Source organism: Ceratotherium simum, chromosome 13 (assembly GCF_057802395.1).
Source record: "Ceratotherium simum simum isolate JZ-2026a chromosome 13, ASM5780239v1, whole genome shotgun sequence".
NCBI lineage: Eukaryota > Metazoa > Chordata > Mammalia > Perissodactyla > Rhinocerotidae > Ceratotherium > Ceratotherium simum.
The window spans coordinates 20,344,319-20,360,563 of NC_141912.1; the positions used below are offsets into that span (position 1 = coordinate 20,344,319).

The 16,245-nt window shown below is 39.0% G+C and overlaps 1 long non-coding RNA gene across 10 annotated transcripts in view; it reads left to right on the forward strand.

Annotated features, from left to right (window-relative positions):
* The window catches only part of LOC147915384 (uncharacterized), a 388,885-nt gene that overhangs the window by 168,434 nt on the left and 204,206 nt on the right, over window positions 1-16,245 (forward strand). For 9 of the 10 annotated variants that reach the window (XR_015553987.1, XR_015553980.1, XR_015553983.1 and 6 more), the window contains exon 2: window positions 9,824-10,154. This is a non-coding gene — a long non-coding RNA (uncharacterized LOC147915384). The remainder of the gene's footprint in view (window positions 1-9,823; window positions 10,155-16,245) is intronic. The other variant, XR_015553982.1, reaches the window with a different exon arrangement.

Sequence of the window (16,245 nt, forward strand, 5' to 3'; positions counted from 1 at the left end):
TACCATCACTTTTCTTTGATCAAAGAATGACCTTTGATTTGTTGAAAAAAATTTTATCAAAAATTAATTTTGGAATTCCACTATTTTCATTTTGAATGTCCTATTTTGATCTACCAGTTGGTTATGGTTATGTGTTGTTTTTTTATCCTAGACTTAAAAAAAATTAATCCCTCTCTTGTACCAGCCAACTGCCTCCCCAAATTCATAACTCAGTGATTATCATTCTCTGAATTTTTATCTTCTCAGTATTGTGTCATATTTTGGAAGATGTCCATGTTATAGGCTAATAAGCTGCTGCTACCTCTTTTTTTGGATGTATGGAATGAAGTGGGAAATGAGTCTCAATATCTAAAACAAACAAAAAATCAGTTGAAGAAAGCTTTGAATTCCCTAGGGTAGATTTTTGTTCCTTGAGACATTCACTTTTCAAATGGTACCTAATGCTGTGTGGATAGCCATACCCACGAAAATAGCTTATTTACCCCATAGGATCTCCACCATTGATTTTTGTAGGGTAAATCATAACAGCCTATTACCATTCCATTATACTGAGCATAGAACTAATAGGAGAACATCTGTGAGGTCAGAGATCAGAAGTAGACTTCAGAATGTACTCTTCAAAAAAGGATAAAATGGAAACATTTATAAAGGCCAGTGGGTAAAGCAAAGACTTTAAGGGAAGGAAACAAAGAACAAAATTGTGCTGTTGTGTAACTTTCTAGTCAGTGGGATATTATGGGGAATTTAATCGATAGCTAACCTAGTTTACTCTTTATTTGCCAACATGTAGCTGACTTGAACATGCACACACCTTTTGAGCTTCCTCTAATTTCCTCTTATTAGGGTTTCAAGTCTTTAACTCAATTAATTGAATTAGAATTAACTCCATTAATTGAATGCAGGAAAATTCTTTGTTCTAATCTCATGTAATGCTTTTATATTGGGGTGAGACCCTCTGAGGGCAGAAATGCCAGTTGAGACACAACAATTGGGAAGTGGCAGTATCCTGTGGAAATTCCTACAAAATAGCTTGGGGTCTCTCTAAGATAGTGAGACATGGCAGGGTTCTGAGAACCACACGGTAAGCACAACGGAGATATTCTTCTAATCCTTTAGCTGTTGTCTGGAGCCCATGTTGGACACTTAACAGGCGTTGGAATGAAGGGAACAGGTGAATAGTTTGGGAACTTTTCTCAATAAAAACTGGCAGGGTATGCTAGGGAAAGCGGTTTTGAATGTGAAGATTTAGGATTTAGTTATTAAGATTAGTATAAGAATAATGTTATATAAAGATTAAATTTAACAAGTCTTTGCTAAGGTAAGGTTTACTACTGCTCAATGTTGTGCTAGTCATTAAGAGGTGGAAGGTAAGTAGAATAGAATCCTGGTCTTCCAGTGACAACTCTAGAGGCCCTGTGTCCTGAAGCGTCTAGAACCTATTACAAGTCTCAAAAGAACCCTGTGGATGTGTTAAATTAATTTAAATCTTACTTAACTATTCATTTAGTCATCGATTAGCCATTGTTTTGGTGGAAATTAGGGAAGAAAATCTATTTCTTAAGAACATGATAAGGAAGGAGTAGTCAGTTAAGTAGCAGGAGAGATTACCAGGAGAAAAGCGTGTCCAGAAAACTGAGGGAAGAGAATTTCCAGAAGGAAAGGGTGGGTCAGCAGTATCACTGGCCACTGAGAATCCAAGTAAGATAAGCCCACGAAACTCAATAGCAGTGATGTGGAGGTAATGGGTGACCTCTGGGAGAGCTGTTTAGTGGGAGGGTTGATGAGGAAAGTTAGGAAATAGAGGTGGCTTCTTATAAGATTGTTTCGAAAGAGAAGGGTATGTGTGTATGTGAGACAGGTAAAGGAGGTGACATGAATCAGACACCATCAATGCTATCAGTTTGTGATTGTGTGATCTTGGACCAGTTATTTAATTACTCTGGGCCTCAATTTCCTTGTCTGTAAAACAAAGGCTGATACTAGTAGCTACTACTTCAAAGAATCAAAAGAGTTAACACAATTACGCTAAGTAGATTCCTGTCAGATCAATAACTTACTTAAGAGACACAGTGAAAATGCAATGGTAATTTAGAAGAGAGAACAGTTACTTCTAGCTTATAGGCTAAATATATTTCTCGTTCTTTTTTATTTATTTTCAATTGTAGTAAAAAACATAAAATTTACCACTTTATTTCTAAGTGTACAGTGCAGTACTATTAAGTATATTCATGTCGTTGTGCAACCAATCTCCAGAACTTTTTCATCTTGCAACACTGAAACTCTGGACCTATTAAACAACAACTCCCTATATCCCCCTCTGGGAACCACCTGGCAGCCACCATTCTACTTTGTTTCTCAGAGTTTGAGTGCTCCAGATACCTCATATCGGTGGAATGATGCAGTAGTTAGCTTTTTGTAACTGGCTTATTTCACTTACCATAATGTCTTCAAAGTTCATCCCGGTTGTTGCATGTGTCAGAATTTCCTTCAGTTTTGAGGGCTGAATAATATTCTATTGTATGGATATACCAGATTATATTTACACATTCATCTGTTGATGGATATTTGGGATGCTTCCACCTTTTTGTTATTGTGAATAAGGCTGCTATGATCATGGGGGTACAGATATCTATTTCTCATTTTTAAACAAGTGACGTTCACTCTTTTTTTTCTGCTCCGTGTGTGAGTCAAACCTGGTCCAAGGCCAGGTGCAAGAATGGATCATGCAAGGGAGGTGGGGTGGCTGGCATGAGAAATCCAGAAGACCACTGATGAAAGGAAGCAGAACACAGATGGAAAAGCATTTTTCCTTTAGAATTTAAGAAGTACAACTCCCAAGAGTGGTGGGCTGCTTGTATTATTTTCTAGTAGAGAAGGGAAGGGCCTGTCTTCACTTCCTTTTTTAAACTTAGGTTCCTAGAGATACTCAGCTGTGTCTTCCATCGTGTTGGGCTGTAAAAACATTTTTCTTTACTAATTTACTTTTTCTTGTGTTGTGAAGAGCAGTGATAAAAAGGTGCCTTCTAGATAGGTGAAGAGGACATTACAGAAGTCCTGATGTAGAGTTAACTGCAAATCTTGTGTCCCTCCACCAGCTGGGAGTGGGGTATGCCTAGTTACTTCCTGGTGGTCTCCAGCCTCTGTCCTATTTAAGTCTTATTCCTTTTCCCCCTAGGAAATGACATAAGAAGAAGAGAAAAAATTGAGGCTGTGTCTTGTGGTTATCTTCACAGAACTTATAAAAATGTGGCTGTTTTAAACCGGTAGGGGAAAAAAGACTATAAGAATATATACCCTGACAATGTCCAGAGAAGGGAGTTCTTTGTCTGATCAAAGGTAGAGAGTCCTATTAGCGAGATAGAGTTGATGTTCTAGGAGTTGCTTTAGGCCTGAACGTAGCTCATCTACCAGGGAGTATGGCAATCCCAGGGACAATGGTCATGTCAAAATTTACTCTTCAACTTTGTCGAGATTTTGTGAGTCTGTTATCTTAGATTTTTCTTAAGTGGCTTGATGTTGAATAAGCTAATGGGGAACTGTGAGCAAAGTAGATTGGGCCAGTTGTCTTGGGGTAAAAAGGAAGAAGAAAGGGGGGAAGAGTAGAAAAAAAGTAAAAATCAACGTTTTCTATGGCCTATTTAATGGCCATAATGGCTGTTTATTCCCCTAACTAGATGCTGACTTTATGACCTGCTGTCTCCCCACTTTCCTGCCCCATTTAAATTTGATGAGAATGCCCCCCATACTCTCCTTCTTCCACCCTAGTTGCTGAGGGTTTCCTGCCACACCTTCAGGTCCCCTTCCCTGGTTGTCTTCTACCCTATGTCGCGTCCCAGGTCTAGTGAACTTGTGTTTTACCCAGACCTTGTTTCCTTTAGATGTAGCATTAGATGTGTAAAGAAGTGACAGTCTGCTGAATTATGTAAAGGCTGTTGGGCATTGCTGCTCCAAGTGTGCCAGAACTCAGCCTCATCAGAGTTTTTGTCCCGTTCTCTGGGGAAAACGGAGCGCTCTGTGCTGAAGGGAAATTGCTTCGTGTGAGCACTGGGGACTCCTCTTCAGGAGAGCTTGCTTGACCACTGAGCACAGAAACGTAAACTTCAGGACATTACTTAGGCTTCTCATGTGAAATTGGGCAGGATTCTGCTGATCTACTGCCCAGGATTCTGTAATTTTAATATCAAAGGTTAAATGCTTTGTAGACATGCCATAAGATCGCGGCCTGCTCTGGTTGAACTCATGTGCAACTTAATCTTCCAGTTCTGATTGGATGTCATCCCACTCAAAAAGGTAATATTTTAATGTTTTGGTAGGCTTTGAAATGTTGGCCTGAAACCTAAATAGAAGTGACTTTTTCAGAATAGTAATTGTGAGAAACAACTAGTCCTGGGGGGGTGAAGCCTAGACTCAGAATCAGTAGACCAGGATTTTTTTCCTTGCTGAAATGTCTCTGTGCTCTCCGAGTAAACAGAGCAACACTTTCCCTCGATATAAACATTTTTGGTGAATGGAGATTTAAAAAGATTTTGCCTGCCTTTACTTAGGTAGAGGATTTTAATTCTTAGTCCTGGAATTTTATGAAAGAATGGAAGAAAAGAGAGCAAGTAGGAAGAAGACAGTGTCAGTGGTTCTAGACAAAGTAGCCTGGGCATAGGGGAAGAGAGGGCAGAATTCCAAGCAAGACGAGGAGGCGAGACTTTGCTCTTTTTCTTCAGCAAATGTATGTTGGTTTTTTCCTGACTAATGGTGCAGATTATGAGAAAATAAATCTTGAGATACCATCTGATACTGGAAGCCAAGTCTCAACATTTTTCACTTCAAAACGGACTAAAATTCTATCTATTGTGATAGGCTTTCCCTGGACTTATTTCTTGAATCTTCCTACTGCCTTTGTTGGCCCAGTCTACACTAGTTGTAAGCTTTTCTCCCTAAATGGAACTTTTCCTCCCCTCCCCACTCCTGCTGCTGTTTACCTGTTCAACTGATTACGCCCTTTGGGTCTTAGTCACTAGATCCCTATGTGAAACAAATTTATGCTAAGGAGTTAATAGCTAGGTTTCTTTAAAATTAATTTTTTGAGATATAATTGATGTAATATTAGTTTCAGGTATATAACATAATGATTCGATATTTGCCGTATAGCTAGGTATTTTATTAAGGGGATTTGATACCTAAAGACGCTAAGCAATGGTGGGAATTTGGATATTCGGACAAGCAGCACAGGAAGAGATTGTTTGGCAGTAGTAGGGCCTCTTGCTGCTCCAGAAATCTTGTAGGTATGTACTTAGTGAGCCACATTTGTGGTTCTGGCCATACTTAAATACATTAAATGTAGTAAGAATATTTTTTAAAATGCAGAGTTTTCTATTACTCAGTTTTAGAGATTTTCGTTAAGTATTAAAACTGGAAAAGACTGGAAAATTGGTCTTGTTCTAAAGATATTTTTTATGAGTTGGTATATGTATGATTTGTTGTTGTCTCTTGGGGTGAGAAAAGGTAAATAAAACCCCTCAAGCTGTGCTTCTCACTGGCAAGAAAGACTTGGCCCAGTGACTTGCTAGGATGAATGAGATTGGCTGTGTGTTTGTGTTCTCAGGTTAATTGTTTATTTAGCTGGCATTCATTTGTGTCTAAATACCTAAGGCTATTTTACTTAAATTGCCTGATTTTTGAGTAGTGATTGTGACCATTTGTTGAAACATGCTAAGAATAAATCTAGCTTCTATAAGAAGAAAGGACAAATAAAAGGGTTATTCGAATTATTAGAAAATATTATTTCCTTTTTGATTTTTTCCAGAGAAAAATCAGGACAAGACTTAGTTTGATCTCCTTCATCAGGTACTTGGTCTCCTCCCAGCTGGTCAGATTCTCTTTATGTGGCATTTAGGCCTTGAGTTTGTGTGAGTCAACAAATGGACAACAGCAAATGTTCAGCCGTCTTCTTGGTGTCAAGCCTAGCAAATTGGCAAATTATATGAATACACCAAATGCATAAACAAGTTTGCATGAGCCAAGTATTTCAAATGAAGACAGCAGCTGCTGGTTATGTCCTTAAGAATAGAAATGTCCCTCCTGGTCTTCTAATCTGTTATTGTCCTAGGTTGGGAAATGTCAGCTGTAAGACTCACAGACTTAAGGCATTAGGATAACCAATTGCCTCTGTGAACGTTTCAGCTCCAAGAGCTCCTTGTTATCCAACCAGAGATCTAGAGACGTATTTATGCTTCCCTGTGTAATTCTTGAGTCATTTACAACATCAGTAGTGGGCTTAAATTTTTTTGGGGGGACATTGATAGAAAGTACTCATCAGTAAACCATGATAATTTTCAGAAGAGGTTCTCTTCAGCTTGTAAAGTCTATTCATATTGGTAGCTGGAGTACAAAACATTTCGACTTGTACTTGTTGTGCAGTTGGAGCTTAATTGAACCTAAGTGATACCCTCGGGGTAATGGAAAGAATCCAGTTCCTCCTCTGCTCCTCCATGACACCAGTCCTTTTGGTATCTGTACAGTTTTCCTCCTACCCCTTTCCCAACTTCCCATTTAAAATGTTGATGTTAGAAAGATGGTTTTATGCTTTGGAGGATTGTTGCTGTCTAATTGTAGTTGAATACGTATGGCTCATTCTTCAGTGCTGAACGTGATATGGGAAGCATTTCCTGGTAAATCAATAGAACCAGCTTTATATTGCACTACAAATAATCAAGTGGCAGGTAGAAGGGACTTCAGACCTAGTTGGTCCTCTAACTGCTTTTGATCAAAAGAAATTGGTAAACCACTTGGTCCATGAATCTTCTTTTCTGTGACTCCATAGTGTCAGGAGAACATTTCCATGGATATTTTATTTATATAGAGAAACAGAACCCAAATCTCAAACCACCATTTATAGAACCCACAAACTCCTGGGCCGTCATTTTGGTTGCAGGCTCTGAGCTCCTTTCTGGTTGTGTTCAGTGCGGTGGGTGAACGTGTGTCTGATGGGGGTGCATTTTAAAGGCAAAACCAGATTTAAGGATATAATTTAGTGACGTTTTGCTGAGTGCACTCCTCGCTATACATGTCTCTTCATATATTTTACTATGTTAATGATATTCAGTTATCTCTTAGACTACTTGAGGCAGGCCTTACAATTTTGTGATGGTTTCAAACATACGTAATAGCTCAGTATACGTGTCTGATTTTGACATTAGCCATTCTTGGTTAACTTGAGTACTATTTTTTTTTTTTTTTAAAGATTTTATTTTTATTTATTTTTTCCCCCCAAAGCCCCAGTAGATAGTTGTGTGTCATAGCTGCACATCCTTCTAGTTGCTGTATGTGGGACGCGGCCTCAGCATGGCCGGAGAAGCAGCGCGTCGGTGCGAGCCCGGGATCCGAACCCGGGTCGCCAGCAGTGGAGCGCGCTCACTTAACCACCAAGCCACGGGGCCGGCCCTTGAGTACTATTTTTTGATGGTGTGTGTGAATCAGTGTATGTTTCACAAGTGAGCTGACTAAATGCCATTAAATGAGTTGTCCTTATTTTGGCTTATGCCCTGCCCCAATTTTAAGTTTTTATATCGAAATCTAGCATTTAACTACTACTTTTAAATCTCTCCCTTTTAATTTTGGATACCAAATATGGCAGAGTTATTCAGGTGGCCAAGTAGACTTTTTCTGACCTTGAATGTGGTTTACTGGTATTACATTAAAAAAAATGTCAGTATTTGCTGTTTTAGGATAGCATAAGCCCATGAGATTTTCCAAAGGTCATTTTTAAAGTCTGACATGCAGCTGCCTGACATCTACATTTTTAGCTAAAAGGAGTCTTCCTTGCAATCGTATTTAAGTGACCCTGGAATGCAATGCAGGGATAGTTTGCTGTGGGTTAATCTGTGGGCACTTCATATCTGACAGGCACCAGCATCTGTGGTTTATATTCCATTGTTCTTTAAGTCTAGAAATAACCCTCTCCTGAACCTGATGATAGGGGAATATTTACAAAGATTGGTTTTCTTCCATTTGCACGGTTTTAAAACTGGACGTAAAACGTAACACAAGTGTGATTAAAAAAAAAAAAAATCTGTCATTCAAAAAGTAATTCCCGGTACTAGTAATGTTGAAGTAACCCCAAGAATTTGTGTTTTGTAGTGGAATGTTCATAAAGATGTACTCCTTTTGTTTAGTAATATATTGTATTCATGTACTTTAATATTGGTTAATTGGGGAAAGTGTATTTTTGTATGCATATACGGTTCAGGCTAAGGCATTATTATTGGTGTTTTTCTACAGCACAACCAAAAACTCAAAGGAGATGCTTTTGTCTTAATATAATGTTAATGGAGTCTGGATAAGTGAATCCTTTGTTGAAAGTGAGCAGACCACAATTCATTTATATGCAGTCAAAGAGCTTTTGGCCCTACAATGTAGGGCATATAATCTTATTAGAAAGCCCTTTAAAATCAATAAAAAATAAAACAACCTTAAAAGTCTGGTAGCATTGAGTTCATTCTTTAAAAAAAAAAATCTATTTTCAATTACATTACTCTTTTTTAAATGTACCACAATGGTTTTTATTTAAAAAATGCCTTTATCCTATGTATGTATTCACTGCTGTCAAAAATATGTGTCATTCTTTGTCCTACAAATCCCTATTCTCAGCCATTTCAGAGCCTAATCCTTGAGGCAGCCATTTTGCTGAAAAGCACTTAAAGAAACAGTCTGTCAGCCCGGTCTGGTTCTTGATGAAGGAGTGTCATAATACATTTCTTCCCCCTATGTGAGATTTAGTTCCAAACTTTTGAATGAAATAAAATTAAAGTCAGAGAGTCAAATATAAAAAATAAATCTTGCAGACAGAGCACTTATTAGCATTCACTCATCAATCTCAAATCTAGGAGCTGAGAGACCATTGTACTTGTTATCATACTGATACTGAGCTGATTTCAAATTTGATGAAACACGCTGGCAGTTGTGAAGGGCAACTGATAATAGTGGTGCAAACTCAACAAAAAAGTTGAGTAAAATCTTCAGGAGGTGTTTTCTATCATGTGGCCTTGTTCTGTTGCCTGTTGGCTTCTGCTTGGCAAGAGGGAGGTGTTGGTCCTTATCTCCTCAGCTAATAAAGTTTTAATGTGCTTAAAAGTATTGAGCATGCGCTTCTGTTACTGCCTTTCCCCGACAGGGCAAATAAAGGGAAGCAATGCAGTTGTGTATTGCATAGGAAAACCCACCCAAACTTATAAAATTCACATAAATCTGAAAACAGTTTGCGTTTTTTTAGTCAAAATAAAGGAAGTCTCTTTGACTACTGCAAATGTCTTTTCCTCTTTCTGTTCAAGTTGTAGTAAATAAATGGATACATAATCTTAGAAAATGAGGTAACCTCTAATAGTTTTCTTTAGGATTGACGGTATATTTTCATTCTTAACTACTTCTGTATACAGTTAAATGAGATCTTTTATAGAATTAGGTAGCATCTTAAAACATATGATGGGTCCTGTTTCTGCCCTGCCGAGTTTGAGAGGGAAGTCAGCCTAATAATAGGACCAATTCCACTAATTAAAGTCATGCCCAAGTGGGTTAATGTGATATAGATGTTTGGTTTTAACAGAGCTTAGAAAGGGAACTGAGTCCTGAAATGTTCTCTTTGGAAAGCTGTGCTCTATAAAGTTTGCCTTTAATATGGTTGACAACTCTTAATTAGAATGATATACTCGCTAGTGTGGTGTCTATTTGAGAAGAAACAACACTGGTGTACCTAAGTAGTAGTATTTTTATGTATGAAGATACCGTTCCTTAGGCATGGCATTTCTGAGTACCTGTCTTCTCTGCTCTGTTTCAGGTGTGAATCATGGTGACACAGTGAAAGATGGTGATTTACTGCCTTGGGGGGTATGCGTGTGTATGATTAAGGGATGTAAGTGCAGGACTCCAAGATTTACTTCCTTCCTGCTCCAGCGGGGATAGCTGAGGAAAGTGAGTAATGGGATAATTTATAACACCGCAGGCCCTTCGTCAGGAGACCTCTAGTCAAAACAGGAAGATCAAACTCAGAAGATTTCAGCTGGGAGAAGACAACTTTTGATACTGCCTGGACATACCTCTTTATTGCAAGCAGTAGAGGCTTCACAATTTTTCTGATTTAGTTTTTCAAGGAGATTTCCATGAAAAAGGTTAGTGCGTCAATATTCCTTAAATCATGTAGGTACTCTGTTAAATTTTATACCTCTTTCCTCATGCTTTTTGTTTCTTGACATTTTTGTGTTGTTGGGACATCAAAGAAACTTAGTGGCCTAATTATAGAACCCAGGATCTTTTTATAAGGTCAAGGTATTATTGAGTGTTAGGAGTATAATGACAAATTCAGCAACATTTTTTTCTGGAGCTTACCAAAAGCTACTAGCCTATGTTTCTTAGAATTTTTCATTTTCGTTTATAGGTACTTTATTCCAGTTTTGAGGTGATGAAATGGGGCATTGGGTAGATAAAGAGTTTCTTTCCCAACTCTGTGTGTGTATGTGTGTGTGTAGCAAGTGGGTTTAACTGGCCTTGGAAAGGGCTTTGTGTAGTGATTTTTTTGTTTTGTATTGCAGGCAAATATAGGAAGACCCAAATGAGACATTTGGTAACGTTCAAATGGTTTGTGTCATCACCACTAGCTCTGGATACAGGCTTCTGTGCTTTTATTATTTTTTTTTTTATTTTTTTATTTTTTAAAGATTTTATTTATTTTATTTTCCCCCCAAAGCCCCAGCGGATAGCCGCGTGTCGCAGCTGCACATCCTTCCAGTCGCTGCACGTGGGACCCGGCCCCAGGATGAACAGAGAAGTGGTGCCTCGATGCGCACCCGGGATCCGAACCCAGGCCACCAGCATCGCAGCGCGCGCACTTAACCACCAAGCCACAGGGCCGGCCCGAGGCTTCTGTGCTTTTATTTTCATGTTTTTTAGAAATGCCAGATACAGCATTTAGAACAAATATCATCCTAAAATGAAGGTATATCATTGCTTTGGAATTGCTTATTATTTAGAAGTTTCAGGCACTACTTAATGTGATGGGATCTTCTGGCTTGTTTTGTTGGTGACATTAGATTCATGAAAATTAAATACCACAAGTGATATTTTTATGTTAAAAATACCAGTTTTACCTTTCACTTAGGAGTGTCTTAGTGGTTGGCAGTAGACTCCTTATATTAGAGATCATGGAGATAAAATGGGAATGGTTCCAAGCTCTTTCTTTTCTCCCATCTGCCCTATGGGACTAAAACTTTCCCATAAATAACTGGTACCCTTTTGAACTGACCTTCAGGTTCATGTGATGTAAATATTGATAGCCTTGACATTTCTTGGTATGTGAACAGTTCAGGAGGCGTAGTATCTCCAGATAACTGAAAGCAGGTGGACTGGTGGGTAGACAGCCATGGGCTCTCACTGATCCCCATAATTCAGAGGGGCCCTCGTTGTAACCCTGGTTCTGGACTTTGTGCAGGGAGAATGTCTCATAGGCAAAGTAATCTACCAGTTCACGTCCTCTAGGCATTTCTGTAGCCAAATCTCTCTGAATTGGACCCATGTTAGTCTGGCCTTATAATAAGATGTTTTCTAGGGCAAATAGTAGGTGAGTTATCCTTTGCCCCTTTAAAATTAAAGACTCAGTGTTACTACTGGTAACACTACAGGGTGATATTGTAGAGTAGCTAAGTGCTTGGGCTCTGAAGCCAGAGTTCCCAGGTTCAAATCCTGCTTCTACCACTTACTAGCAATGTGACCTCAGGCAAATTATTTAACCTCCCTCAGCCTTCATTTCCTTAGCTATAAAATGGGGATAATTTAATATTATTAATAATAGTAATTTATTGGATTTAATGAGAACTATCCAATTGTGATTAGCACTTTAGTAAAGATTACCTAAATGTTAGTCATTAATAAGCTTTCAGGTATCCTGTGCTTATAGAGACTAACCTACAAAGCTTAAGCAAGTCTGTCTATTTGGAGGTTCACACTCCTGGAGGATACATTCAGTTGCATGGAAATCATATATTGGGAAAAAAATGAGAATATAGCACTGACTTGGCAAAAACGGCTTAAGTTTTACTTTGCTACTGGTTTTAAAGTAATTCTTCTGGCTTTATGTAATGTATGTATTAGAAATGGGAATATTAGAATACTTACTCCGTTGTATTGTCAAGTGTTATTGGTAGCCTTAATTTATACATCCATTGTGCTGCAGTTTTAGTTCAGAACTACCCCCTGCAGGGATTATTACAGCACTTGAGGGGATGGAATTACTGCATTCTGTTTTGGGTCCTTTTTTCACTAAGAAGTATGGGCGCCGTGAGATGGTACTTACCCATCTGTCTGTTGAAGCATTTGTATGTATATTACCTGAGCACTTAGGTGCACCCCTGAGATAGGGGATTTAAAATGGAGAAGGAAGAGGAAAAATTGAAAATAAAATAACATGATGGAAATAACAGAAGCCTCTTTGCAAAGAATACCTAAATTATTCTTAAAAGCAGATTTTAATAGCCAGTAGCAAAACCATTCACTATTGTCTTTAAGAAACAAAGCTCAATCTACAAAGTTGAAACTCAAGTGCAAATCTGGAAATTTTCCAGGGAAGTCAAGCAATGCAGGCTTCTAGATCTCAAATCCAAGGGGGAAAAACATCCAATTTACAAAGTAACTTCTTACATTGATTGTGAGCTGTCAATGTTTGATGGGTAGATCCTAGAACATTAACTGATTAAATTCTTCAGTGCTATGTAGTCATAATTATGGCCTCTGCTGTTCTGAGCTTCTAAATTTGTGTACTGACACGTGGAACATTCACAGAACGAGGAGTAGAGAGCAGAGTGGAACATTCTGATCTTTCCTAAAGAGAACCAGTAGAAAGACATTGAATTCAATTGAAATATTATTTATTGATTGCCTATAATTTATTGTACCTAATAAACTGTTGTATTCCTTAAAAATATCCTCTCTGCCTAGTTCTGCTTTTCCAGTTACACCAGATAAAAAAAAAAAACTCTGCACCAGTGGAGAGGGAAGATTTCAGGTGAAAAAACTCTGCACCAGTGGAGAGGGAAGATTTCAGGTGTACTTCACACCGCTAGGTTCCCTGCCAACTATTCTCCTTTGTGCTGTGGACGCTCACACTTTTCAGTTCCACTTAGGGGATAAGATGAAGTGTTTTTTCCCCCATATTCAGTTGTCTTAATTGTTTCCCTAGGCGGCCCCCACCCTCAAGAACATGTATTTTCACAGAGCTCTTTCACACATATGGTAAAAGAGCTGTCTGGCCTCCCAATGATGCTTTGTTTCTCTGCACATTTGAAAACCTGTGGGCTAATGATTTGGTGAGAATTTTGGTGGTGACTGGGCTGCAGAGATCAACTTCATTTTATAGGTGCAGCAACTGAGGCCCAGAGAGGTGAAGAAATTTGACCAAGATCATTCAGCCAGCGAGTGTCAGGACAATGCCTAAAATCAGTGCAGTTTTGGCTTTTCCATTAAGGCATACTGGGAGGGAGGTATATAATAGGGTGCTGGGCTCTGTCATGGTTAATGGATTGAAGTGGACTGACTGAGGAGCGAATGAAAAAGGGTATGAAGATAGAGCAAGCAGATAGGGTTTAGTAGTAAAGGGATACACTTTGGTCAGGAAGCAGGAATATTCTTTCTCCGATATGAGAAAAGGAAGAATTAAAAGCATGACGAAGATCAGACGTTTTTTAGTAGTTTACCTTCTATTAAAACCATGTAACAAGGAATATTGATTCGTCATCAGGTAATTTAGGGTATTGGAGTCTGGACAATTTCTGGTTCCACCTTCTTGCCTCTTTTGGTCTCTGCTACCTTTTGTTTTGCTAGAAGAGAAAGCAAGTGAAACACTTTCCAGATCTGATAACAGCAGAGATTGCTAGTGAAACCTCTGGCTCCCATCCAGGGATGACGTTACACCATCTGATATTAGTCGGGTTTATGTCGCTGTGTCAACCAAAATGCAAGGCATGTTGCCATGATTCCTTTTCAGCCATTTATCAGGTCAGTAGGAGAGCTCTTTGGTCAGTTGTATACTTTATATTATCATTCAGAAGCATCGCCCATCCATGGGTCTATGTGTATCTTTTCTTTTTTGATGGATAGTTTTAAATTCATGTGGAAAACATGACTTTTAGTTGTAATTGGTATTATGGCTTTGGCCTTATCTGTGCTCACTCATATTCTTAAATTCACACTTGTCTGGGCACGTCTGGAGGGCTGGTGTGTTGGTTTCCTGGAGTCTCTTTTCATCATTGTTTGAGGAACCTCTGGGAAAGACCTTGTTCTGTGGGAAGACTTAGTTGAATTAGACGAGAGAGATCCAAAGGACAACAGCCATTGCTGATGTCTTATACAATCAAAGCAATAAGTGTATGTTAAGTATATATTTCTGAGAATAATGTTCATGGATAACAACTAATGGTAATTGAGTGCTTATTGTGTGCCATTCACCATTCTCAGGGCTTTACAGGTCGTCACAGCAACCCTATGGAGTTGGTGGTATTATTAACTCATTTTACAGACAAGGAAATGAGGAACAGAAGTGAACAGAATAGAGACATGTACAGTCTCAAGGAGTTTATGGTGGAGTTAGAAATTAACCTGTTTAATGAATGAGTGAAGTGTTAAGTGCCTACTAGCCTACTACGTATAACCTGAATTATGAAAATTTACCTCTTGTGCTTGTCCAGTGGAGCTTGCAATTGAATGGAGGAACAGTTATGAAAACCCAACTTCAAAATGTGTTAATGGAGGTGAGGAGGATTCCAGGAAGAGCATGCTGATGGTCACTTGGATTACCTTCCATTTGAACTCCTGGAATCATGTTGGAAACCTAGGGAGATTTGACTGTTAAAAATGAAAGCCAAGACTCAGGAGAACTGATTTATCAAAATCTGTGTGCCACATTGAATATGTGAAGTGACACCAGTAACTCTGTTAGGAATGGGGTTGGCAGCAACAAGATTGAGTGGCTTGGGCAACTGTGGGAGGTGACATTGTTGGTTTTAACAATGATGATTAATTAATATCAGTTAAATTAGTACCTTGGGCATCAGCACCTATGACATTGGTTCTCATTGGCAGATGTCACTGGATGGGACTGAGCAGGCGAGGAGGAAAGTGATATAGGTACTATGTGATGGCTGAGAAGATGTTGTTCATGAACTTATCATTCATCTCCTGGGGAGTCCATGACATTTGCTCGTGGTGGTGAGGATGCATGGGATAGGAGGGAAGAGTATTGGCAATTACGGAGAAAGAAGTCACTAGTAACAGTTCTGCACTTCAGTTTGGGGTATGTGTTGGGGTGTGAATTCCATAAAGTGCCATTTAGCAGGTGTTTGTTCTGGGCGCATCACTCTGCTTCAGTTTGGTTTGGAAAATGGTGGTAGTAATAGAATTAACCTCACTGGGTTTGTTTAAGGCTTAAATAAGTGAATATAAGTAAAGAACTAATAGTGGTACCTGTAAGCCATTATCGAAGTGGTAGCTCTGATGATAGTGATGAGAAAATAATAGCAGTCAGTCTTTTTTTTTTTTTTTCTTTTGGCGAGGAAGAGTGGCCCTGAGCTAACATCTGTGAGCATCCCCTTCTATTTTGTATGTGAGTTCCCACCACAGCATGGCTTGACGAGTGGTGTAGGTCTGCTCGCAGGATCCGAACCCTCGAACCTAGTCCGCCAAAGCGGAGCGCGTGGAACTTAACCACTATACCACCGTGCTGGCCCCACAGTCAATCTTTTAGATTAAACAATATCAGCAATAAACCACTCCACTAGAATCCAGGGGAGGTTTTTTCCTCAAGGAGACTTATATCTTGTTGGGGGAGATAAGATATACGTAACTGTAAAGTAATTAACTCTTAATATCCAGTTCCTATCTATCCCTTCCTATCCAGCCCAAGATTACCTTTACTAAATCTTCTTGTATATCCTCCTTCTCTCTAGCCATGCTGGACAACCCAAGTGACCCAGATTAGGTTTTCTTATGTCTTGGTTCATTTGTGTAAGCCATTCTCATCAGTCTAAAATCTCTTTCTTCTTATATCTGCCTGTTGAAATAGACGTCCTCTCTGCAAAGTCTTTATTTGCTGCCCCAGTCCCTCAGTTCAGCTTCTCTTGCATTGTCCTTGTGCCTTGTACATGCCTATTTGAAATTTGTTTTACTTATGCATTCTTCCATTAGATGGTGAATTCCCTAGGAGAAATTTATATAAGT